Raw genomic sequence first — 27,364 nt, forward strand, 5'->3', positions numbered from 1 at the left:
GATCACGTCGGGCAGCACCAAATATTACCGCAGGCCTGGTTCCTACAGTATATCACTGTGTCCCACAGCCATAGGGAGGAGGAGGAGGAGAAGATCCAACAGGCAGGAATTGTGCAGCAAGATTGATTCATTTAATTATTTTACAAACTCTTTTATAGACATTTTTCTTCTTAGTCTAATTGGACAAAGGATCAGCCACCCCTTGGGGGTGCTTGGCTAAAATCCTAAAACATCCATTGTCAAAATATTTTCTACTATACCATAAACAAGACTTCTCAAGGTTGCAGGTGGCTTGGTTGTTTACATACTCTGCTTCCTCTTCTGTGAGAGAGAAAAGTCTCTCATGGCCTTAGAAAATAGCAAGAAAATCATTGCTAGCAGCATATTTGTATCTACCGGCCTTGTCTGGGAGGTCCCTGTCTAGGTTTTCTCTTACTTTCTTTTCCCACTCTTGCTACCAATTTTCTCATCCCTTGCTTATAGCCCTCTTCTCGATTACTAAATACCCTCCAAGCTTCATCTAACAATTTTTCTAAATTCCTCCATCTAACCCCTGGAGCTTTTGTAGTTTACGTCTGATATCTCCTGTGGATTGCCCCAAAACAAACATACTAGCTGTTGTGCCCCTACCTTGGTCTCAGGATCCACTGATGTTTTGCAGCACATTGCATCCCTCAGATGATCCAGGAATTCAGATGGTGACTCGGAAGGGCCCTGTTTCACTGCATACAAAGCTGACCAGTTTAGAGTTTTGAGAATGGCCCTTTCCACCCCTTTTGCTATCCATTCTTGATAACTTTTCAATTTCTCTATTTCAGCTGCTCTATTTGGACTCCAGTGTGGTTCCTGGAGTGGGAAGTAATCTTTTATATCTAATTGTTGTGTATTGTAATAGTCCTCAGCCAAATCTTTTGCTGTTTTCAAAAGCAACTGCTTCTCTGTGTCTGTTATTCCACCCAATAATAATTTTATATCTCTCCAATCTGGATTATGCTGTTTTATTATAAACCATAAGTGTTCAGCAGTACCCATCAGATCGCTTCGATAGTTTTTGGCAACTTTATACCATGCCTCTAGGTCAGTGGTAGGAAAAGGCACTCTAACCAGCATTGTCCCCCCATCCATTGCTACTGCCTCCTGCAGGGGTGCTATCAGTACCTGCTTCCTGGTTCGAGATGAAACAGAACTGACCGGAAGAAAGGGAGTTGGCATTGGTGTTCCTTCTGAGTCCGCATCCTCTTCCCGTCTCCTAAGGGGAGGCTTAAGCAAATCAGTTAGTTCATCATAATCTTGTGCCACTGCCTGATAAACTTTCTGATCTTGTACACCTCTGACCTATACTGCACGATGAACAACACCACTTAATTTTCTCTTGGCTTTTCTTATTTTCTTTTTCAAGGGCTAATACCATAGGATCACTGGGGGTTATAATTCCACAATCTTTTTGCCACTTGAGGTGATTTTGGAGGGAGAAAAATGTGTCAGTATAGGAAACTTCTTCCCATTTACCTTCCCGTCTCAAAAATAACATTAGCTGCAGCAAGGTATTGTAGTCTAAAGTTCCATTAGGTGGCCATTTTGCTCCATCTTCTAATTTATACAGTGGCCACCATTGGGTGCAATATTTTACAAGAGTTCTTTTATTTTCTTTACCTCCAGTTCCTACTATTTCTTTCCAATGTGCTAAAACACAACCAAGCGGACTTGCCCTAGAAATCTCTTTACTTTGCCCGGTTCCCATCCTGTTCAGAGTTTGAGCTCACTCAAATACTGTGCCACCCACTCTGGGTCACCCGTATAGTGTATAAGCCACTCTTTATCAATTGTCTTATGCCTCTTGCCAGGCCTGCTTTGCTGCCACTTAAAATCTTCTTCAAAAGCCTTTACTACTTCCTCCCAATCCTTTTCTAGCACACTACTATTTTCGGGAACGCGATGCTCTTTGCCACACAAAAGTTTTAAAACAAAGTGGTCCTTGCTTTCCCGGCACTCCGGGCATGGCTCTCTGTCTGCTAAATAAGTAAAATCGTATTATCTCTGACTTGCAGAAAATCTGCTCTGTGCTAAAACCCACAGCCGGTGTGGGGCTAGGATCTTTTTATGCCTACACACAAAGCAAGAAACCCCTTTTATCACGCAAGCAGGTAGGACAAAAAAATGGAAAGAATTGGGGGCTATGCTCCTGCTATATAACTGTTGGGGATAGGAGGGGGTAGCAACCTCCCTCCCTGCTTAGCCACTGTTAAATCCAGTATCCAACTTCTACCTCCTTCTCCTAGTCTTGTCTCGCTTCCACTCAAACCTTTCCTCACACTGCCTCACAGTTCTCTCCCAGTTTTCTTCCCGAACTAACCAAGCATCCGGTACCAAATGTGATTTCCCGCACATGAACTTTAAAATCTCAGTCTCAAAATCAACTTCACCCGAGTGCTTCTGATAACACTGGCAGCATAGGCTCTGCCACCTGGCAGAGGAACAATACCACCTTTTACAAATTTTACACTGTATTAATACCCAAGCCTCATGCCACCCTCTTGTTGCATGAAAAGTCCGAGTACATCCACAAAAAGAGGTTATTCCAAGTGATATATCAAAGGCTAAATCTTTAACTGCTGGTTGTTCCCAATCTAAAGCTACTAATCCTCCTGCAGAGGTTCTATAAATTCCTTCTAAAAGGACCGGTTCACCTCCCCTGTCTATCCAATGTACTCCTGGGTTCACAAATTCCCAAGAATAGAGACCAAACCATTGAGGGAGAGGGGTTCCTTTAACCTCTTGCCTAGCCACAATTCTAGCTAAAATAACACAATAGCCAATAACCACACTCACAATCCCAAACAATCCAAAAACCAATCATACTCACAAAACACACAACATACACATTTCAAATCTGCCAACAAACCGACAAACTTATATACAGCCGCATACACATAAAAGCAATCCAACAACTAATATCCACACAGACATATATGCAATCCAACAACAGTCAAACCAGCTACTAGTAGCCAAAATATTCATAACACTCCCTTCTAGTAACTTCAGGGTCCCACCTATTTCATTCTCCCCAATACAGTCATCAACAAGTTCTGGTGGAAACCCCCCGGAATCACCCAATTCACTTTCAGAATCGGTAGCGGCCACTCTATCGGTCAGTGACCCCCCCTTGTTGGCTCCCGTAGCGGACTGCCCTTGCCGACTACTGTAGCCGGCTGCTTGCAAGCTCCAACTTTACCCACACAGGGACTATGCTGTGCATGAGACGTCTCTACGCGGCTTACCAGCAGCCCTGGCCACGCGTACGACTTACAGGTACCCTAAATCCACCCTAAATCCAAAACATACCATTTATCCACAGTTTCAGCAGGCTGTTGTCTGCCCTCGCAGTGAGCAAACCGAGAAGCGGAGTTCCTCCAGGGAAAATGCCAAAGCACGCCTAGGACATCCGCCCCCCAGCCGATCCTGCAGCCGGACAGAGTTTCTCCTACTAGCTCGCCAAAATGATATGTGGAAAAGACTCCACTACTGAAATAAGTAGTAAAGTAGGTATGTTTATTCCAGCGCTGGGGCACATGTGGATTGCTCCACCAAAAGCATGTGGGCCAGCAATACCATTTGGCTTGGTATATATTGAGTTACAAGCTGCATATTCATTAAGTTTCCCAATGCACCTATACATATTCATTTCCTAGCCCTGCCTAGCCCCGCTTCATAGTATAATGAGCCCAAAGTCATTTTCATATGGCTTGCGCTTGCACAGTGCCTCGTGCAGGGGTCTCTGGGATGAAGTAAGAAGTCTTCCTTAATTTGAACTTTTCACCTTGCTTCCTTGCACATGCTCCCTGAGTCCCTGGCCCAAGTTCAAACCCCAAGGCTTGTTTGAACTGGTTCCTGGGTCCAAAGCAGGATCTTTTGGTCACGGCTGCTTCTCCTTATCAATAGTCCTGTATCTTCCCTTTTCCTACTTGACAAATGAAATAAATGTTAGGCAAGCTATATGCATTGTTTTAGCAAGCAGCCCCTTTAGTAATTCACTTAACCCTTGTTTCCCTGACCCAATACATATATATATACTAGTAAAGAACTGTTATTCCTTTTCCCATATCTTTGCCTGAAAGGCCTGTAATTTCAAAGTTATAATAATTTGGAGAGAAAGGGATCACATTTTCCATTCCAAGAGAAGTTCCTACCTTCCTTGGCTGACACCTGTCTTTCAAACCAAGACACAGGTCACAATAACAAAGGTCAACACTTGAGAACCTAAGTGCAAAGGGCTCAATAGATAAAATGGGCTGACTGTATATGAGAAGCCACAAAATTTCATGCCATTCATAGAATCATAGAATCAATAAGGTTGGAAAAGACCTCCAAGTTCAGTCTTCTACCCAATAGGTCACCTTGTTGAACCTCATAGAACTGGCCTCAGCCCATCCACCTAGCCTATCTAGATCCCTCTGCAGAGCCTTTCTACTCTCAAGCATATGAACACTCCCACCCAACTTGGTGTCGTCTGCAAAATTACTAGGAGTGTACTTGATTCTCTCAGACAGATTATTGATAAAGATATTAAACAGGACTGACGCCAGTACTGAGCCCTGGAGAACACTACTTGTGACCGGCTGCCAGCAGGATGTTACTCCATTTCCCACCACTCTCCTGGCCCGCTGTCCAGCCAGGTTTTTACCCAGCAAAGAGTATACCCATCCAAACCATGACTAGCTATTTCTCCAGGGGAATGCTGTGGGAAATGGTGTCAAAAGCTTTGCTGAAGTCCAGGTAAATGACACCCACAGCCCTGTCCTCATCCACTAAGTGGGTCACTGTAGGTACAAAAATGCTGCTAGCGAGGATTTTCTTGCTATTTTCTAAGTCCGTGAGAGATTTTTCTCTCTCACAGAAGAGGTAGCAGGGAATGTAAACAACCAAGCCACCTGCAACCTTGAAAAGTCTTGCTTATGGTATAGTAGAAAATATTTTGATAATGGATGTTTTAGGATTTTGGCCAATCACCCCCAAGGGGTGGCTGGTCCTTTGTCCAATTAGACTATGAAGAAAAAGTCTATAAAAGAGTTTGTAAAATAATTAAATAAATAAATCTTGCTGCACAATTCCTGCCTACTGGATCTTCTCTCCTCCTCCTCCCTATGGCTGCGGGACACTGTGATATACCATAGGAACCAGGCCTGCGGTAATATTTGGTGCTGCCCAACGTGATCTGCACTCTCTGATGTGTCCTGCTGCTGCGAGCCAAGCCGAATTCCTCTAGAGGTACGCTGTTCCCTTTCCTTCCCCGGGACCGGGAGGTCTGACAGAACTGAGAAATGGCGAACAGCGGCTCACAGAACGACGCTGTGGTACTGGTCTGGAAAGGTGTGTTTAGTATAATGCATACCTCCATTCCTGAAAACTCAGTTCGGGAATTATTAGACTGGGCTACTTTAAAAGGGATTTCCATGGACAGAGATGCTGCCCTGGACTTTGCCTTATGGCAGGAACTTGGCTGTGCTGTCTGACACGAGCTCCCAACAGGGGAGCCGTCAGCGTTAGAATTATACAAAACCTGGCGTTCGTTATTTATTCTGCTGACAGACCTCGACTGTGATAGCAGGGCTGGCTCGCCTATTTCGGTGATGAGTGACGGAGGAATGTCCGAGGGGGACCTTGCTGACTGGCCTTCCGGGGCAAATGATGGTGGATTCAGAAAACCCCCCCTCGGTTCCACAGGCAGAGCCTGCGCCGGTTCACCCTGCACAATTGCAGGACTCTGCAGCCCCCAGGGACCCCGTGCTGGCAGAGGCGGGGGGGTCAGGGCAGCGAGAGGGCGCACAGCCTGCCTTGCCATTCGGCTGGGCGGCGGCCACGGATTATCCAGGGCCGCAAATCAGCGGCTTAGCAACTTGGACGCCCAGAGTGGCTCCTAGCTCAGTTGCGTATGCACCTGGATCTAACTTCTTAGCCGGCGTAGCGCCGGGCGTGCCTGCCCCTAGACTCCCTGGGTGAGGTCCGCTGCCCTCCTTGGCGCTGGACAGTTCAGCGCAGTCACAGAACCGAGCCATCAACCTTTTAATACAGCATCTGCCTTTGCTGACAGTGTTACCGAACCTATCCTGAAGGATGGAGGACCTGCTCAGCCTGCTAGAGCAGTGGATGCCCGAGGCACCCTGCTGTGCAGAGTGCGCCGAGCCCGCGCCGCCCGCGCCCCCCCCGCCAGCCGCGGGAGACGCGGCTCCGAGCCAAGAAACAGCGCGGCCAGCGGCAAAACCGGAAGCAGCGCTGCCACGGGAAAACCCGGAAGCGGCGGCGGCTGCGGAGCGGCGGGCCAGAGACGGCGGTGCCGGGCACGGCCGGGGAGATCGAAACAGCCGCGGGGGCAGCGGCGCCGAGCGCGGCGGGGGAGAGCGAAACAGCCGCGGAAGCGGCGACCACGCCAAACGCGGCTGCGGTGCAAGAGACAAGTGCAGTGCCGAGTGCGGCCGTAGCCCCAGAGACGGCAGCTGCAGCTCCAGTACCGGTTCGGTCGGGACTGGCCGAGACGGCCTCCCGTAAAGAAACTGCTGTCCAAACTGCCGCGCAGCCAGCTGCAGACTGTGCTGTCTGTTCTGCCTCTAGTGAACTTAGCCAAAGTGCCCCTCGCCGTCCATTTCTGTTCGCTCCCAGCACCCCAAAGTTGCCTTTGCCTGATGATTCCTCGTCAGGCAGTGAGGCAGATGAGGTTCTGGCCCCAGGTCGTCAGGTGGCTGCGGCCAGGCGGCGAAGAAAAAGGCTGCCCTGGCCTCGCCCCTGGACCTTTCAGGACTGCACGGTAACAGTGCGTCCGACCCATTACAATCGCTTCTTAGAGTCTGTTAAGATGCGAGCATTGGAGGTGGCTGACTGGAGGTTATTGGAATGCCAAATAGATCTGAGGATTCTGGGGGTAACCGGGGAGCTGTTACACTCCATCCGCAGGCTGTGCCAGAAGTTCAGGATGGTACTGCTTCCCCAAAAGGGGAGATCCAAGCTTTCCCAGTGTATAAGGCTCTCCCAAATTCAGGGGAGCATGACAAGCATGAGGTAATTGCTTGGAAGGTTGCCCAGGACCTCCAATCCAAGGTGGCACAATATGGGCTAGGTTCTGCTGAGGTTATGCAAATAATAAGGGTGATAAATACAGATTTACTTGCTCCATTTGATATTAGACACTTAGGTCAAATTCTATTTCAACCTGTACAATTTACAGTTTTTGAGAAAACCTGGAGAAACCCGGCCGGGAAGGCTGCATTAGCGAATATGCAGCTCCCTGCTGCTGATCCTAGACAGACAGCAGGAATGGATGCTTTGATGGGGACTGGTCCCTTCTCTGATCCCAGTCTACAGGGTAACTTGTCCTCTAACCTCCTGCAGCAAGCTCAACTGGTTGGCATGGCCGCCCTATTGAAAACCATAGAGTTGTCAGCACCCAGAAAGCGATATACTGAAATAGTTCAAGGGAAATCAGAGTCATTCCTCTCCTTTGTAGAGAAAGTCGCTGCTTCTCTCGAGAAGCAGGTTGAGGATGACGGGTTAAGGCAGTTGTTGTTGAGGCAGTTAGTGAGAGATAACGCAAACGAGGAGTGCAGAAAAATCATAGATTCCTTACCAGGGGATCCTGAGGTAACAGACATGGTCGAAGCCTGCACTAAGGTGGGATCTGGGAACCAGAAAAGGCCTGCTTTGGCTGTGTTCCTGCAGCCTGTTAACGCATCTTCCAGTCGTGAACCAAAGCAACCAAAACAGGTGAAGAAACGGAAGCAGCCTAAGCCGAGACAAAAAGAAAACACACCAGTCCTCCAGTGCAAGAGGTGTGGCAGACCAGGGCATTGCTCGGACTATTGTAAATCCCTGACTCCTGCCGATGGTCGGCCGTTGTCAGGAAACTTCCGCCAGGGTGCAAGGAGGGGGAATTGCTCTCCGATGCAGTCTCTCCTCCAGAGAGTGGCACAGGTACAGACACAGGCCTACCCAGCCACCCTAGAGACGGCACCCAGGGATCAGACAGGTCTGACGTCCACACCACAGCCGCAGTCGTCTTAGACTCTAGTGGTATTTATAAGGTTCCCTTGGATGCATATGGACCCTTAGCCCAGGGATCCAGTGCAATGCTGGTGGGAAAACCTGACTTTGCCCATCAAGGAATCTTAGTGCACTCAGGAGTTATTGATGCTGACTTTAAAGGTCAGATTTGCGCTATGGTCTCCACGCAAAAACCCCCTGTCACTATTCCTGAAACGACCTGCCTTGCTAAATTAGTGCCCTTTAAGTCTTGTGTCCCCAGGATAGAGCAACAAACTCACAAAGATAACGGCACTGGATCTATGGGACTTCCGCAGGCCTTCTGGACTGCAGACATCTCTGACCAAAGGCCACAGATGACCTGTACCCTGATCCTGCCGAACGCCCGTCCCCCCCGGACTCAGCTTCAAGGTTTGATTGATACGGGTGCTGATGTAACGATCATCTCCTTCTCTACATGGCCTCCCTCATGGCCTTTAGCCCCAGTGGGATCGGCCATCGCAGGATTAGGAGGAACCACACAGAGCTATTTAAGCAAACGGCCTGTGATGGTGAGGGACCCAGAGGGGCACACAGCTACAATTAGGCCTTATGTTGCTACCACTTCCCTTAACCTTTGGGGACGGGACGTGTTGGCAGCTTGGGGCGTACGGATTGGGACAAATTTTTAGCAGGGGTCACTGTGCGTAAGGGCGCACAGGATCCTACACTGCCTTTGCGGTGGTTGATTAACACACCAATCCGAGTCAGACTCTGATTAGTTAGTTGAATTAAGGGCTGCTACCATGGGTTTTCAGAGATTCTCACAGGAACCTTTGGATTTGGTTACTGACTCTGCTTACGTAGCAGATATCACCCAACGCTTAGAGTGTTCACTTCTGAAGGAGGTGAACAATGCAGCTTTGTTTTCGCTGTTGCAAACCCTGTGGTCTGCAATTCAGGCTCGAGTGCATCCGTATTACATTCTGCACATTCGAAGCCACACCAATTTACCAGGGTTTCTAACAGAAGGCAATGCCAGGGCTGACATGCTGGCCAACCCTGCGTGGGTAGGGCCTCAGCCTGACAAAATTGCACAAGCCAAGGCATCGCACGGTTTCTTCCATCAAAGTGCACATACCCTGCAGAAGCAGTTCTATTTAACGCCAACCGAGGCGCGTGACATTGTCAGCGCTTGTGCTGTCATGAACTTGCTGCGCCTTTTCCAGCGGGGGCAAAGCCCAGAGGGCTAAAAGCCTTGCAGATTTGGCAAACGGATGTAACTCACATCCTAGAATTTGGTTGGCTGAAATATGTGCACGTGTCTATTGACACTTTCTCCTCGGCTATGTGGGCTACCGCTCACACTGGAGAGAAGGGTCGTGATGTCATTGCCCATTGGAAATTGGCTTTCTCAGTCCTGGGCGTGCCAGCTTCTGTGAAAACCGATAATGGTCCTGCCTACGCCTCGGAGAAGACGCGGCAGTTTTTACACCTATGGGGTGTAGACCATACCTTTGGTATCCCACATTCTCCTACTGGCCAAGCCATTGTCGAACGCGCTCATGGTACCTTGAAGCGTGTTTTGGACAAACAGAAAAGGGGAATGCATGGAGAAACCCCACAGAGCCGACTAGCAAAAGCTTTGTATACAATTAATCACCTTACAATGCCACAAAATTCAAATAATCCTGTTATTCTGAATCATTTTCTCTCATTGCACTCTGCAGGCGAGACACAACTGCCCCGGGCAAAAGTCTGGGTGTTGGGGTCCCTCCCCTGCCATGTAGCCCTGGGAGAGGGGCCCTGAGGGGACAGACACGGGGTTTCCCTGCCCCTGCTCAGCCTCGTTCCCATTGGTTGGTTTGTGTTCCCTGCGGGGGCAGAAGGACCCTCGGTCCGGTGACTGGAACAGTTCCTGGGCAGAGCTCCGGCCATGCGGCTGGGGAAATAAACATCTCTGAAACAGCTATCAAGAATCTGTCTGTCCATATATATTTCCTTTCCACAGGACTCCTGGTTTGATATATGCATGTTGCAGTATCCCCACTGCAACATAATGGTGGAGATTTGTGAGCAGAACGATCCCCGATCCCTAAGCGACTGATTTGTGTGAGTAAACCCTGGAAACTTTGGATTCCTCTTCTTGGTTTTGTTTTGCTATTCCATATCTAAACTATGGAGGAACGGTGGGAAGACTCTTGGCTCTCAGAGCCGCATATGGACATTTATCTTAAACTTGAAAAGATTCTTGAAAAACGATTTGTAAATTTTAGCTTGATTCAAGCTCAAAAAGAACTGAAACACTTCCTGGCATGGTTGTTTAAGAACTTTTTCTATGTTTCTTGGGATTTAATTCTTACCAAGGGCTTTTGGAAAACCGTTTGGACACAGTTAATATTGGAGTCAAAATATATGCCGATGGAAGAATATTTTCGTGAATATTATTTAATTACCGAGACTGTTGAGCAATGTCAGCTGTGTCTTGGCGAAGGGAAGCCTGGCACAGGGACCGTGCAGCCCAGGCCACGTGCACCGAGCGCTCTGCGAGCAGCAGCGAGGCAGTTCCCGCGTGTGGGCGGAGCCAAGCGAGCCGCAGTGTCGGTGGCGGAGCGAGGCGCAGCGGGAGCGGCGGGAACCGGTGGTGCCTGCCCGGTCCCGCGCAGCGCGTGGTGGAGCGAGCCCCGTGAACGCCTGGCCGAGAGGGGCGGCGCGCGGGCAGCGGCTGGCGGCGGTGGCGGTAGAACGGAGCCGCGCCCAGCCGAAAGGCGCGCTGGAGCGGAGCGCGGGGGAGTCGTCGCTCGGGGGCCCGGCTGAGATGTGGGTACAGCGCCAGGCATCGGCAGCGAAGCTGCGACCAGAGGAGGCGACGCACGGAGAACTGAGCAGCGCGGCCCAGCCCGGCCCGCGCAGCCCTGAACGCAACCCCGGGAAGAGCGCGCAGGCACGAGCAGCCCCGACAATTCCAACACGGGAGCGACCGAAAGAGAGAGCAAAGACGCAGTGAGACAGAAAACAGCAGCCACTCGGAAAAAGGAAAAGATCATAGTAACTAAGATCTTAGGGATAGTAAAATGGTATAATGTTAAGCAAAATTATGGTTTTATAACAAGGTGTGACAACCAGCAAGACATATTCGTGCATAGAACTGCTATTAAAAAGAATAACCCTGAAAAATGCATCCCAAGCTTGGGAGATGGAAAAGTCTTGGAATTCAAAATTATACGAGGTAGAAAAGGGTTACAAGCATCGCAGGTCACTGGGCCTGATGGTGTTCCTGTAAAAGGCAGTATATATGCAAAAAATCGTAGTCATGTTAGACAATATGTCCATTGTAAGCCCCCCCTACAGTCTCCCTTTCCTAATCCCACCTTTCCCTTTTACCCTATGTCCTATTACCCCCAGTGTATTCCTAATCCGTTTTTTTATCCATGGTTTCCCTCACAAAACCATGCTTTTGCCAATTGTTTCCCCAAAAATCCCTTTCCAATGCTGAGTGGGGGATGAAAAGGGGGAGGGAAGAAGTTAAACCCTCTCCTGCCTCAGTTTCCCCACAAAGCATGCTCAGAGAGTTCTGTGTTCCTTCTGTCAGCCCTAAGGTGTTCCACAGAATCTGATTGGACATTTAAAGACTCAGGAGGGTGGCTTGTTTTGTTTTGAAACTGTTCTTGTTATGTTTATCCAGTTGTTTTCATTCTCCTTTTATTAAAATAAAACGGGTGAGGTGTTGGGGTCCCTCCCCTGCCATGTAGCCCTGGGAGAGGGGCCCTGAGGGGACAGACACGGGGTTTCCCTGCCCCTGCTCAGCCTCGTTCCCATTGGTTGGTTTGTGTTCCCTGCGGGGGCAGAAGGACCCTCGGTCCGGTGACTGGAACAGTTCCTGGGCAGAGCTCTGGCCATGCGGCTGGGGAAATAAACATCTCTGAAACAGCTATCAAGAATCTGTCTGTCCATATATATTTCCTTTCCACGGGACTCCTGGTTTGATATATGCATGTTGCAGTATCCCCACTGCAACATCTGGGTAAGGAATTTACTCACTAACCATTGGGAAGGCTCACATGAGCTTATCGTTTGGGGTCGTGGGTATGCTTGCGTTTCCACAGATACTGGGATACGGTGGCTACCTTCAAAATGCGTTCGCCCTGACCTGCGGCACCAGTGGCAGAACAGGCAACCTCCAAATGATGACCAGAACGCCAACCATCCAAATGGCGGCCAGAATGTACATCATCAGCCTAATGACTCTTCTGATGATGACCAGGATGTCAACCATCAGGCAGATGGTCGTTTTACAAGCAGAGACTGGGATGGTCCTTCCACAAGCAGAGACTAAATTTCTTGTTATGAAGTCAGATAGTTAAAGCCTTAAGGACATATTTAAAATTAATAACTGATGTAGATTTCTATTTAGGATTAATAGTAGAGTTGTTCTCTTATCAAACAAAAAGGGGGAATTGTAGGTACACAAATGCTGCTAGCACGGATTTTCTTGTTATTTTCTAAGTCTGTGAGAGATTTTTCTCTCTCACAGAAGAGGTAGCAGGGAATGTAAACAACCAAGCCACCTGCAACCTTGAAAAGTCTTGTTTATGGTATAGCAGAAAATATTTTGGCAATGGATGTTTTAGGATTTTGGCCAATCACCCCCAAGGGGTGGCTGATCCTTTGTCCAATTAGACTATGAAGAAAAAGTCTATAAAAGAGTTTGTAAAATAATTAAATAAATCAATCCTGCTGCATAATTCCTGCCTGCTGGATCTTCTCTCCTCCTCCTCCCTATGGCTGCGGGGCACGGTGATATACCGTAGGAACCAGGCCTGCGGTAATAGGTCACCTTGTTGTAGTAGGAGATCAGGTTGGTCAATCAGGACCTGCCTTGGGCTAGGAAGCCCATGCTGGCTGGGCCTGATCCCTTGGTTGTCCTGTACATGTTGCATGATGGCACTCAAGATGATATGCTCCATGACCTTCCCTGGAGCTGAGGTCAGGCTGACAGGCCTGTAGTTCTCTGGATCCTCCTTCTGACCCTTCTTATAGATGGGTGTCACATTTTCCAACTTCCAGTCACCTGGGACCTCCCTGGTTGAGCAGGACTGCTGGTAAATGATTGAAAGTGGTTTGGTGAGCACTTCTACCAGGTCTTTCAGTACCATCGGGTGGATCCCATCAGGCCACATGGACTTGTGCAGGTTTAAGTGGCATAGCTGGCAGGGCTCAACTGAACAAGTGGAGTAAGCTGGCCCAGTGGTGGAAATGCCCTCCCTTGGAGGACAGAGAAAGGCTAGACACACTTTATAACTTCATGCCTCTTTTAATGCAGCTGCAACACAGGTGTGAAGGAGAACAGTGCACTGGATCTGTGGTCTTCTCCAGGAAAGTCCTGGTGCTGGCATGAAGATCCAGAGATCCCTCGGATCCACAGGCGATCAGGCAGAGGGTCCCATCTGGGTTGCCAGAAAATCATACTGAAATCAGTCAAATAGACATTTTCTAACACAGTTTTGAGTATTAGAAAGAAGGAATTTTTTATTACAGTGCCCTGGACACTCACAGGATCCTTCCTCTAATCGAGTGCCCTGAGTGTCAGGTAAACAGAGTTTTTATCATGCACACTGATTACATATTCATTAGCTATCCCTGCTTACTTGATGTATATGTATCACATTTTTTTACATAGTCGCACCCCTTATCAGACGTCCTTATATGGTCCTTTGGGGTCTTTTTTGGTGGTCTTCAGCATCTGGTGCCCCAATATTTTAGGTGGCCATTCCTTGACCCCAGCTCTTGAGCAGGTGCAATATAGTTGTTTTGAATGACTTCTGCTTTCTTAGCCTTATCCAGGTACACAGAGCTGAGCTAGCATCCTGTTTGCCCAAGTTACATCCTTAATCTACTTCTCCAAGGCTACATTGTTCCCTTAATTTGGTAAGAGTAAAAATGCTGTTCTGTTCTACTGTCCTTATCAATCTTTGCAGAGTCGCGGACACCATTTATTCACAGTGCAGTAACACAGAAAAAGCCCGAGCTGGTGTCTCTGGAGAAGGACCCCAAAGAAAGGACTACCTGGGCTTTTATACAATCACAATCTAAGTGTGCAATAGTCTGTTTTCTTCCTGCTGAGTCCTTGCTGTGCCTCACAGTGGTCAGCTGATGTTGCAGTTCCCCCTTTTTTGTGCAAAGGGTCAGCACCAGTTCATGACCTCTTGCCTGGAGCTCCCACCATGTCTCACCACCCAGAGCACAACCCACATCTTGCACTGAAGCTGCATCCCGAGCTACCTGCACTGAATGCATTCCTCAACACTGGCATCCAGCCAAGGTCAACCCACCTCACCACTGAGGTGACTCAAGTTAAAGACCACTCCTGACAGAGTGGCTGAGCTTTTGGGGTCACAAGGGACTCAATTCCACAGTTGTTTTACAGCACTGGACCTGAATTAGTTTCAACAGAAATCCTGTAGGCAAAGCAGCTGTTGGACTATATACAGCATTGCCCTTCCTGTAACCAAAAGTTGCATCTCTCCCTGGATTCACTTGGTAATACATGCAACTGAAAAAGAATTAAATCTATTCATTCTTAGGCAAACATCACACAGATCTTCTCGCCTGGTCTTGGGTTTCCTCACAGAACAAAATTTTCCTCTGCACATTACGAGTTGCAGTCTAATGAAGCTCTAACAGAAATGAACCAAACCAAGTGCTCTGCTAACCTGGAAGCATTTGCTCCAAGAACAGTTGAATAAGTGTAAATAAATTGAACTCTAGCATGACCTTAGAGTCAGGCCAAGCAACAAGCTCAGACATTTTTGTAACAGCTACACAGTGTCTTGACTCACTAGAAATGTAGGCAGCACTTTAGATTTGCACTGGCTTCAGGCTGAGACCTTTTCACTCTGGGCATGCTGGTCTCCAGCCTAATGCAACAAACAATCTGAGCACTCTGGAACAAAGAACTTGTTCTCATCTGATAAGGACACTGGCCCATTTCCTCTTGTATCTCTTTTATATTGTTTAACTATCCTGGATGAAGAAAGAGAAACAAGAGTCTAATATCTTGCATCCATGCACTCCTCCTGACACAGTAGACTATAAATAACACTCAGCAGCATGGCCCACTACCGATACCTCTACTGTGAGTAGAGGTGAGAAAATCCAAACTAAGCACCTGCAGCATCACATGGAATCATGGAATGATAAAATGGCTTGAGTTGGAAGGGACCTTAAAGATCATCTAATTCCACCCCCCTGCCATGGGCAGGGAACCTTCCACTCTACCAGGTTGCTCAGAGCCCCATCCAGCCTGGCCTTGAACACCTCCAGGGATGGAGAGTCCACAGCCTCTCTGGGCAACTTGTTCCAGTGCCTCACCACACTCACAGTAAAGAATTTCTTCCTCATATCTAATCTAAACCTACCCTCCTTCAGTTTAAGGCCATTCCCCTTTGTTCTATTCTTGCCTAGAATTGAAAGAAAGACTTTCCACACAATATTAAAAGTGGTAATATAAAGAGCAGCTCTTTAATGAAAGCTTTCAGGTGCACAAAATATAGCTGTGCGCACACGCGATATCAGATTATCACAATTTTTATAAGTCTAATTAATTAGTATATCTAGCGAGTACATCCAATAGGAGACCAGTTGCCCTGGTAATCCACCCTTGGGCCTGCCCCTTGGAGAGTCTCTCCAGGAGGTTCTTTGCCCTATTTCTTGTTATATCTCCCAAGTGCTGGTGCAAAACAGGGTGTCCTTGTTAGAAATTCTTTTCTTGAAAATAAAACTAAACAGAATTTCAAGAATGTGACAATGTGTGAGAAAGGGCAACTACTGTTCTAAAGTGTGTGAAAGTATTAAAAACTATACAGCTATATGTTAAAATTCTACAAAGCTACAAATATATAAAAAATATATAAAAAGCAAAAAATCTTTAGGCATCACTATCACTAGATGCCCTTGTGGAAAGTCCCTCTTCAGCCTTATTGTAAGCCCCCTTTAGGTACTGGAAGGTGCTATAAGGTATTCTTGAAGCCTTCTTTTCTTCTGTCTGAACAGCCCAAACTCTCTCAGCCTGTTTTCGTAGTAGAGATGTTCCAGCCCTGTAAGGAGCATAGTGGCCTCCTCTGGACTTGTTCCAACAGTTCAGCATCTTTCTTGTGGTGGAGGTCCCAGAGTTGGACACACTACTCCAGGCAGGGTCTCACAAGAGCAGAGGGGGACAATCATCTCCCTCGGTCTGCTGGTCATGGTGATTTTGATGCAGCCCATGATGCAATTGGCTTTCTGGGCAGCAAGCGCACATTGCCTAGTCACATTGAGCTTTTCTTCCACAAACACCCCCAAGTCTTTCTTCCCAGGGCTAGTCTTGATCCATTCTCTGCCTAGCCTGTAGTTCTGCTTGGGATTGCCCTGACCCAGGTGCAGGACCTTGCACTTGGCCTTGTTGAACTTAATGAGGTTTACAACCCTTACAATTACAACTCTTTCAGTTTTACTGCATCTAACACCATGGTTTCTCCTATTTACACAAATAGTTTTTGGTTTCACCATCAAGAACCCTCAGCATCAGCCCATTCCTGACACAATTGGGTGCACTTATATCTTATACACACATACTCACCCACTCTCACACAAGCAAAAATAAATACTGGACAGGAGAAAATAAAAAAGAGTAATAAAAAGCCATCTCAAATATGGCCAGTTCAGATTTAATCTGTTAAAACCCACATCCTTAGACTACCATTTTCCAGCTTTAGTGTTTCATGTCGGGCAGCCTTAAACCTCTTGCAGCCAAATAAAAGCAGCTGGACTTTCAGACTTACTTGGAGATTGATGAAATCTGTGGGATTTGCAAGTTCTTAACACCTGAAATCATCCCTCTTTTAAAAATATATATATTTTTAAGATGCCTGATATTAGCAGTCCAAATGTGAAAATTTAGACCAGTAGTGAGTTGATGCTGGCCAGATGCCAGGCACCCACCAAAGCTGTGCTCTCACTCCGCAGCTGGACAGGGGAGAGAAAATATAACAAAAGGTTCATAAGTTGAGATAAGGGCCGAGAGAGATCACTCATCAAATACCCTCGCGGGCAAAATAGGCTTGAATTAGAGATATTAAATGAATTTATTGCTAACAAAATCAGAGCAGGATAATGCGAAGTAAAACAAAACCTTAAAAATACCTTCCCCCCACCTCTCCCTCCTTCCCAGCCCTACTTCATCCCCCAGTGGTGCAGGGAGACAGGGAATGAGGGTTATGGTCAGTTCATCAACCATTGTTTCTCTCGCTGCTCAGGAAGAGGAGTCCTTCCTCTGCTCCACCATGGGGGTCCTTCCCATGGAAGACAGTTCTTTGTGAACTTCTCCAATGTGAGTCCATCTCACAAACAACTGTTCTCTGTGAAGTGCTGTAACATGGGTCCATTCCATGGGCAACAGGCCCTTCCAAACTGCTGCAGCGTGGGTCACTCTTCCATGGGGTGCAGTCCTCCAAGGACAGGCTGCTCCACCATGGGCTCCTCTCTTGACAGGCCTCCCACAGAGTCACAGCCTCAAGTATCCATCTACTTTGTCTCTGCCAGACATGGAGGAAGCTTCTGGCAGCTTCTCACAGAGGCCACCCTTATATCCCCCCTGCTACCAAAGCTTGGCCATGGAAAAACAATACAAGACCCCAATTTTTATCACTCCTATTTTAATCACAACTGACAACTCAGTCTACACCTTGGTGGACAATCACTTATTATGTGATACTATTTTTTTGCTCACAGATTTATATTGCATTAATGCTGAGTGCTTTCAGATACAAGTTGCCAGTAAGAGCAGATTCAGTTGTGGTTGAGACTGAGTCAGTTCATCAATTTTAAGAGGATTTTTCAGCTTTGCAATAAAATGCTCATCTTTTAGGCAGAAAACCTGTGCAAAATTGTCTCCTTTTGCCATACTTTTCTAGCAATACTGTACTCAGAAGAATAAAGTGAGATTGTTCCAGACATTCTCTAATTATAACAAAAAAGGACCAGACCCAAAGTGTTCTGAAGTAATTTTAGATTTAAGGGATATAGTACAGTCAAAATAGCCATCTTTGTCAATGGATAATGTATTGGTTTTGCATGGCCCGGTTTTTGGTAGTGGGGGGGCCACAGAGGTGGCTTCTGTGAGAACCTGCCTAGAATCTTCCACAACATCCAGCAGAGCCAAAGACAGACATGCTGCTGCCCAAGGCTGGGCCAGTTATAAATGGTGATATAATGCCTCTGTGATAACAAATTTAAGAAGAAATTAAAACAAAGGTTGTTGCACAGTTTTAATTCCAGCCAGATAAGAGTGGAGTGAGAACATGTGAGATAAACAACTATGAAGATACCAAGGTCAATGAAGAAGGAAGGGGAGGAGGTGCTCCAGGCGCCAGAGCCAAGATTCCTCTGCAGGCCATGGTGAGGACCATGGAGAACCAGGCTGTCCCCCTGCAGCCCATGGAGGTCCACAGGGAAGCAGAGAACCAGCCACGTCCCTTGGAGGAGACCCATGCCAGAGTGGGTGGATGCCTAGGAGGAGTCTGTGATCCTGTGGGAGACCCATGGAGAGAGGGGCCCTGCTCCCAGGTTGGAGCAGCCTGTCTTTGGAGGACTGCAGCCCATGGAAGAGTGACCCACACTGCAGCAGTTTGAGGGATACCGTTGCCTGTAGGATGGACTCACGTTGCAGCAGTTCGCAGACAACTGTTGCTCGTGAGATGGAGCTATGTTGGAGAAGATTATGGAGAACTATCTCCTGTAGGAGGGGCCCCATGGTGCCACAGGGAAATGACTCCGCTCCCTGAGCAGCTGGAGAAGCCTCGGGTGATGAACTGATCATAACCCCCATTCCCTGCCTCCTTGCACTGCTGGGGTAGGAGGTAGAGCTAGGAAGGAGGGAGGGGTGGAGGGGAGGTGTTTTTAAGGGCTTATTTTACTTCTCATTATCCTGCTCTGACTTTGTTAGCAATAAATTTACTTTATATCTCTAATTCAAGCCTGTTTTGCCCTTGATGGTAATCGATGAGTGTTTTCTCCCGGTCCTTATCTCAACCCATGGCCCCTTTGTTACATTTTCTCTCCTCTGTCCAGCTGCAGAGGGGAGTGAGTAAGCGGTTTTCGTGGGTGCCTGGCATCTGGTCAGCATCAACCCACAACAGATAGCAATCAAAAATTTATTCTCCTAATGCTCTGCAGTTGCTAAAAATTTCAGGGACAGGCACAGTGTTTTTTATGCCAGTCAAAATACTTTAAATCAAACCCAGTTAAAAACTTGGAGTTCCATTAAAACTCCCACATAATACATCTCTAGCATTTGTCTTCCTTCATCCTTGATAATTAGGTAAGATTTTATGATGATCATCACATGCTTGCTCAGTGGTTGTCCAAGGCTCTTAGCACCTCCATGTAGAGCTTTAAGACTCTTCTGTGTGGTTTTAGAAACAAAGACAGCTCTGTGTACCTACATAAGGCTGACAAAGCAGAAGCCATGCAAAACAACTATATTGCACCTGCTCAAGAGCTGGGGTCAAGGAACTACCACCTAAATTATTGGGGAACCAAATGCTGAAGACCACCAAAAAAGACCCCAAAAGACCATATAAGGACTTCTGATAAGGGGTGCGACTATGTAAAAAAAAGTAATACATATACATCAAGTAAGGGGGATAGCTAATTGTAGTGGTTTTGGTTCAAAATATTCATTACTTACTTATTTTCCTTCTGTGAGATAAGAATTAGGAGAAAAAGCAAAGCAGGCACAAACCTTAAACAGTTGCAGTACAATGAAAGAGTTTTATTACTAATAGAATTAAAAGTAAAGAGAAAATAACAAAACAAAATTAAAGCAAATCCCCCCCCCCCCCCCCCCAGCACTTCTCTCCTTTTACCCAGCTCACACAAGGGATAACAGAACATGGGATGTTAGTCAGTGTTGCAGTTCTTGAAAAGTCTCTTATGCTTAAGGAAAAAAGGGTTTTCCTTCAGTTGCACGTGGTTCCCAAACTGCCACTAACAGCAGATCCGCCCGGAAACAAACAATCTGCTGTGTGTAGAACATCTCTCCCATGAAAAATCTCACAGTTCCTTCACACTACAAGACATGGGCCATCACATGGGGTTATTCATCTTTTTAAGGATAAGTTCTTTTGGCCTGCACACAAAGGCTTTTCTTAGCCACAAGTCTCTAACAGCCTCTTACTACTTCTATATAGCCTGGCATAGGCATTCTTCACAATCTTCACAGGCACACGAAGATACTCCATCCCCCCATGTTCTTCAAATGGATTAAAGAGACAAACAGTTTGTGGTATTACAGTTTCTTACCATGGCATGCAAGAAGGTTTCTTTTAAGCTGCGCGCCAGAATCGCGGCACCGCCCTCTTTTCTCCCGTCGCCATGCTCAGCTCCGTCCCACGTGACTCACTTCTCTTTCTCTCTGACTCTGACGCCACCATGTTGAAGAGTGTTCTTGTTCAGGCTTTACCGTGGGGAAAGCCTCGCTCCCTTTGTGCTGCTGGCTGTGTAGTGTCCTCTTCAGTTCGGCACGAAGTGTGCTGGCTGCAGACAGGAGGGTCTGCCGGCTCCGCATGGAGAGGAGAGGGACCCGCCTGTCCCCAGAAGCCGCGCTAGATGGGTTTAGCTGTGAGCAGTCCATGGCTGGTTTTAGCTGCCTGCGGCTCTGGGACAGTCCCCCCGCAGTGATCCAGGGTCCGTGCCGCAGCATTGGGGAAGGGGGAAAGGGGCAATGGCCCCGGCCCGGCCCCGAGGGGCCGGGGGAGGCTCGGAGCCCCCCGACCTCCCAGAAAGCGAGCTCCGACAAAAAGGGGAAGTCCCGCCTTTCTGTGCGGTTTAAATATGTAAATTGTGAGAAGCGTAATTGGTCTTAAAGACTGTCCATCAACTCAGGGTCAACCCAATACACTAATGAATATGTAATTAATGTGTATAATAAAAACTCTGTTTACCTGACACTAGGTGTGCTCAATTAGAAGAGGTATCCTCTTGTTTTACCAAAATATGAATATCGATCTAATATCGATATCCAACTGAGATGGACAAAAGCTCTCTAACAGTTTAAAGTGTATGTTTTATTTGGCGCCAGGCACTGCATGGGATAGCTCCCTAAGACGCAGGGCCCTGATACAAGCAAACACAAAGCTTTTTATTTACAAAAATTATGAATATCCAAAATAAAAATGAATATTCACAACATTAACACCTCCCATTCTCCGCTTCGTATGGAAATGAGCTTAAATGTCATTAAGCATGCGTTGTGTGTGTTCTGAATTGAGTCAGTGGTCTTGAATTGGGTCAGTGGTCCTAGATAAATGAAGTAAGCTCATCTCCCTCACTTTGACCTTTTTCGCCTTTCGGAACTTTAAAAATCCTAATTACTTTAGTGGCCTCCAAATTTCCTCTTGCGTGACTTTTGAATAGGTTCCCACAGAGGGAGGAAATTGGTAATTGTCCTTGTTCCGTAGACCAACTTATCAATGTTTCTGTTCCTCGTTCTAAGCACAGCTAAGCAAACATACAAATGACAGATCATCAATTATTTAGTAATCAATTACTAACATCTTGAAAGCCGTTTCAGGTCCAGCTCTCTTAACTATTTTAATTAACTCTAGCTGGGCCCGAATTCCTTCCTATTCTAACTAATTTCAACACAGCTCGCCTATAACTAAAATCTTTATGTTTCTTTTAAATCTATGTTTCAGTCTGAGTGCCTAGCATGTTACAATAAAGAATGCCTTCTTTCTAATACTCAAAACTCTGTTAGAAAGTTTTTATCTGACCGATTTCAGTATCAGGGAAATCTGGGGTCAATCAGGTAAGGAAACCTAGTCTGACTGTGTGTGGGGTGTCAAGAGGGGCACCTGTCATCACATTGGAGGTGCCTGCTGAGAAGGGGCTTCGTTCCCAGCAGTGAAAGCCTCTGGTAGTGGGAGTGTGACTGCCAGACGGGCTCCTGGATGGTCAGACAGGAAAATTTCCTTAAGGCCAGTTGCCCACCAAGCTGCTTTACCACTCCTCTCTCAGCAGGACAGGGGGTTGAGAACATAAGATGAAAACAACCTCATGGGTCAAGATAAAGGCAGTTCGCTAAAGCAAAAGCAAAGGTTGCATGTGTGAAAAGAAAAACCCCAAGATTTTAACATCAGCAAGCGATATCCATCCACGTACTGGAAAGGAGGGGTTTAGCATATATAGCAATTGCTCCAGAAGGCAAAGTGAAATAAATAACAAAGGCTCCCCTCTTCCTCCTCCTTTTCTTAGCTTTTATATCTGAGTTGACATCAAATGGTATGGAATATCCCTTTGGTTCATTTGAGTCAGCTGTCCTGATTGTATCCCCTCCCAGGATCTTGCCCAACCCCAGCACCTTGACTGGGGATGGAATGTTGGAGAGAGTGCTGATGTTGTCCCAGTGCTGCTCACCAGCAGCCAAAACCACTGGTCTGTTCTCAACACCTTTCCAGTTCCCAATGCAAAGCACAGGGCTCTGAGGGATGCTGTGGGAAAATGAATCCAATCTCAGAGAAAAGATCTGTAGTGGTTTAGTTTGAAATCCATTACTTACTTATTTTCCTTCTGTGAGATAAGAATTAGGAGAAAGCAAAGCAGGCACAAAACTTTAAAGAATATAAAGAAGTTTATTAACAGAACTAAAAGGAAAAAAAGTAAGAGTCAGACTAAACCTTCAGAACACTTCTCTTCCCCCCACCTCTCTTCTCTTCTCCCACTGACAACGTAAAGAGACAAAACTTGGGATTTTTCCAGTCAGTTTACCACCTCTATACTACTCTTCTGTTCACTTAGGGAGAGGAGTCTCTTTTGTTCATGCTATGGAGACATCTCCACAAGAAACAGTTCTCTCGTGGTTTCAATGTCACAGCAAGACAGCCGCCCGGGATGGTTCTCTGCTCGCATGTGAAAGTCCCTTCCCTCGTCTTACAGCTTTCCCCACAACTGTTTTCGAGGATTCAATCTTGAGCTAATGGGGTACCATTTTAAGGATGAGCTGTTCAGAAGCAAAGGTTCTCTTCACCTATCTCTGGAAGCATCTTCATCTCTAGGAACAGAGGTCTTCTTCCCTGGGAGCAAGGGTCTTCATCACTAATCTATTTCTCTGTTCAAGCTTCTCATTAGATTACAGCTACTTCAACATTTGCTTATTTCAGCACAGGTACGTTTGCTTATGGTTGCAGTTTGAAAGAACGCTCCACCCCCCATGCTTTTCAACGAAATTATAAAGGGTATTCTGATGTATCATAGTTCATCACTATAGCTTTTCAAAAGAATTTCAGCTTCTAGGTTTGAAGCATCTCCTCTTTCTCCTCTCTCGGGGTTTCAGCTCTTCCTTCTTCACTGACTTTGGTGTCTCTATGGTGTTTTCTTCATGTGCCTTCACCTTTCCTTTTCCTTTGACTTGGGAGAGGATTGATGTCTGCAGGCTTCATCTGTTCTGGAGGAATCTTACAGCACTAAAAAAGTTAATCTCACCTGGGCTTTGCAGCTGGAATTCGCCTCTCTCGCTGTTGGTCACATGATCTTTGCCAGGCAGCAGCCTCAGGTAAATTTCGGCTGCACTAGGAAGGGGGGGGCTGGCCGAGCCGTGCCTCTGGGCCACCTGCATGGAGCAGGGCCGTGGGTGGAACAGGGCCGCGCGGCTCCAGGGTGGCTCTCTCCCGGCCGGCCTGGCCCGCACTGAGGGGGCCTGCAAAGCAGAAGTGGCTGAGATCTTCAGCCAAGCCGCACTGCGGCTGACCCAGCCAGCCCCCACTGAGCAGGGCCTGGCCCAGCCCCACTGGCCTGAGCTGCAGGCCCCCCGGTTACCTGTCCAAATGCTGGAAGCAAGAGAGCTTTCCCGGGATTTGTTGGTTCTTAAATGTGGATCACAGAGGCATGTCAAGCTTCTTAAGTAGCTTAACAAAGTTGCCAATATTCAAACTAGCCAGTTGATTGGTTTTGTCGGGTCTGGAGGAAGCTGTCAGCACGTCCTTGCAAAAGAATCACTTCCAGGGCTGATGGAGTTCTCTTTAACTAAAATCCAAGCTGTGCTAAACCACGACAAGATCCCAGGACACACAGGCCCTGCTACCTTTTACATCCCCTGGGAAGCCTTTCACCTGCATCCGAAGGACTGCAGCTATGTGCTTTCCTTCCTATGGATAAGAACTGTCATTCTCTTCCAGAAGCCCATGGCTGAAATTTCGATTCAACTTCCAAAATTTGATACATCCAAGGATTTCTTCCAGACAAAAGCTGCCAGGGCAGACAGATCTGGCTGGACTTAACATCCTCTGGGCATCCTCTCATCTGCATCTGAAACACTGGGGCTACATGCTTTCCTTCCTATGGAAAAGAGATGCCATTCTCTTCCACGAGGCAATGGTATTACCGCAGGCCTGGCTCCTACGGTATATCACCGTGTCCCGCAGCCATAGGGAGGAGGAGGAGGAGAAGATCCAGCAGGCAGGAATTGTGCAGCAAGATTGATTCATTTAATTATTTTACAAACTCTTTTATAGACTTTTTTCTTCATAGTTTAATTGGACAAAGGACCAGCCACCCCTTGGGGGTGATTGGCCAAAATCCTAAAACATCCATTATCAAAATATTTTCTACTATAACATAAACAAGACTTTCCAAGGTTGCAGGTGGCTTGGTTGTTTACATTCCCTGCTACATCTTCTGTGAGAGAGAAAAGTCTCTCACGGACTTAGAAAATAACAAGAAGATCCTCACTAACAGCATTTTTGTACCTACAATTCCCCCTTTTTGTTTGATAAGATAACAACCCTACTATTAATCCTAAATAGAAATCTACATCAGTTATTAATTCTAAATAAGGCTTTAACTATCTGACTCCATAACAAGAAATTCAAAATTCAGTCTCTGCTTGTGGAAGGACCATCCCAGTCTCTGCTTGTAGAAGGACCATCTGCCTGATGGTTGACATCTTGGTCATCATCAGAAGAGTCATTAGGCTGATGATCTACATTCTGGTCGCCATTTGGATGGTTGGCGTTCTGGTCATCATTTGGAGGTTGCCTGTTCTGCCTCTGGTGCCGTAGGTCAGGGCGAATGCATTTTGAAGGTAGCCACCGCATCCCAGTATCTGTGGAAATGCAAGCATACCCACGACCCCAAACAATAAGCTCATGAGGGCCTTCCCACTGCTTAGTGAGTAAATTCCATACCCAGACTTTTGCCTGGGGCAGTTGTGTCTCGCCTGCAGAGTGCAATGAGAGAAAATGATTCAGAATAAAAGGATTATTTGAATTTTGTGGTACTGTAAGGTGATTAATTGTATACAAAGCTTTTGCTAGTCGGCTCTGTGGGGTTTCTCCATGCATTCCCCTTTTCTGTTTGTCCAAAACACGCTTCAAGGTACCATGAGCGCGTTCGACAGTGGCTTGGCCAGTAGGAGAATGTGGGATACCAAAGGTATGGTCTATACCCCATAGGTGTAAGAACTGCCGCGTCTTCTCCGAGGCGTAGGCACGACCATTATCGGTTTTCACAGAAGCTGGCACTCCCAGGACTGAGAAAGCCAATTTCCAATGGGCAATGACATCATGGCCCTTCTCTCCAGTGTGAGCGGTAGCCCACATAGCCGAGGAGAAAGTGTCAATAGACACGTGCACATATTTCAGCTGACCAAACTCTGGGATGTGAGTCACATCCGTCTGCCAAATCTGCAAGGCTTTTAGCCCTCTGGGCTTTGCCCCCGCTGGCAAAGGCGCAGCGAGTCCGTGACAGTCAGCACAAGCACTGACAATGTCGCGCGCCTCGGTTGGCGTTAAATGGAACTGCTTCTGCAGGGTATGTGCACTTTGATGGAAGAAACCGTGCGATGCCTTGGCTTGTGCAATTTTGTCAGGCTGAGGCCCTACCCACGCAGGGTTGGCCAGCATGTCAGCCCTGGCATTGCCTTCTGTTAGAAACCCTGGTAAATTGGTGTGGCTTCGAATGTGCAGAATGTAATACGGATGCACTCGAGCCTGAATTGCAGACCACAAGGTTTGCAACAGCAAAAACAGAGCCGCATTGTTCACCTCCTTCAGAAGTGAACAATCTAAGCGCTGGGTGATATCTGCTACATAAGCAGAGTCAGTAACCAAATTCAAAGGTTCCTGTGAGAATCGCTGAAAAGTCATGGTAACAGCCCTTAATTCAACTAACTGAGCAGAGCCTGACTCGTGTTCCTTCAGCACCTGCCATTCCGATCCCTCCTTCCAGGTAACAATGGCTTTCCCAGTTTTCCCTGAACCATCCGTAAAGACGGTGGGTCCTTGCACCGGCACTCGGCTATTTCTCGGCCACAAGGAAAGTACGGTCAATTTTGCCAGCTGCAGTAATTTATGGCTGGGCAGATGGTAAGTGGTCTGCCCTGAAAAGTTTTGCAGCGCGCTTTGCAAAGGAGCACTATGGATGAGGCTCCACTCAAAGTATTCCTATGAGATCGGAATGACAATTACTGCAGGATCCCCAGCCATCAGTTGCAAACACCGTTGGAGGCATTTGATTATCAGAGAAGCGACCAATTCAAACACTGTGGTCACCGTCCTTTTTGGCTGGTGAGGCAAAAAGACCCATTCTAGGATATGCAAAGGATCAGGCCATTGTGTATTCCACTGGCCAATGATACCTGTAGGATGGAGATCTGGAATAGTAATGAAAACAGTGATAGCAATGGAGGGATCCACTCGATAAACCTGACGAGCGTAAACAGCCCGTTGGACCTCCTGCAGCGCTTGCCGCGCTTCCGGAGTCAACTCCCGAGGTGAATTCAGATCAGGGTCCCCTTTTAATATATTAAAAAGAGGGGAAAGCTGCTTTGCAGTTAGACCTAAATAAGGTCGTAACCAATTGATGACACCCAACAGCTTTTGAGCATCATTCAAGGTTTTAATTGAATCCGGGAATCGCACCTCTTGGCGTTGGATAGTTTGGTCCAAAATTTTCACTCCTAAATATTTCCAAGGAGGATGCTGTTGAACTTTCTCCTGAGCTACCTCTAATCCATAGGCATGCAGAGCAGCAAGCAGCTGAGGCTGTATTCTCAGCAGCTCGTCCCGAGTGGATGCTGCCACCAGGATATCATCCATGTAGTGGCAGCAGCGTGCATCAGGAAACTGCTTGCGAACTCCGGATAAAGCTTGGGAGACATACCACTGACAGATAATTGGGCTGTTCCTCATCCCTTGAGGGAGGACCTTCCATTGGTATCTCTTAGCAGGTTCAGCATTGTTAAAGGCAGGCACAGTAAAGGCAAATTTTGGTTTGTCATCAGGATGCAAAGGAATTGTGAAAAAACAACCCTTTAAATCAATGA

Source organism: Coloeus monedula (genome assembly GCF_965178545.1).
Source record: "Coloeus monedula genome assembly, chromosome: W".
Taxonomy (NCBI): Eukaryota; Metazoa; Chordata; class Aves; order Passeriformes; family Corvidae; genus Coloeus; species Coloeus monedula.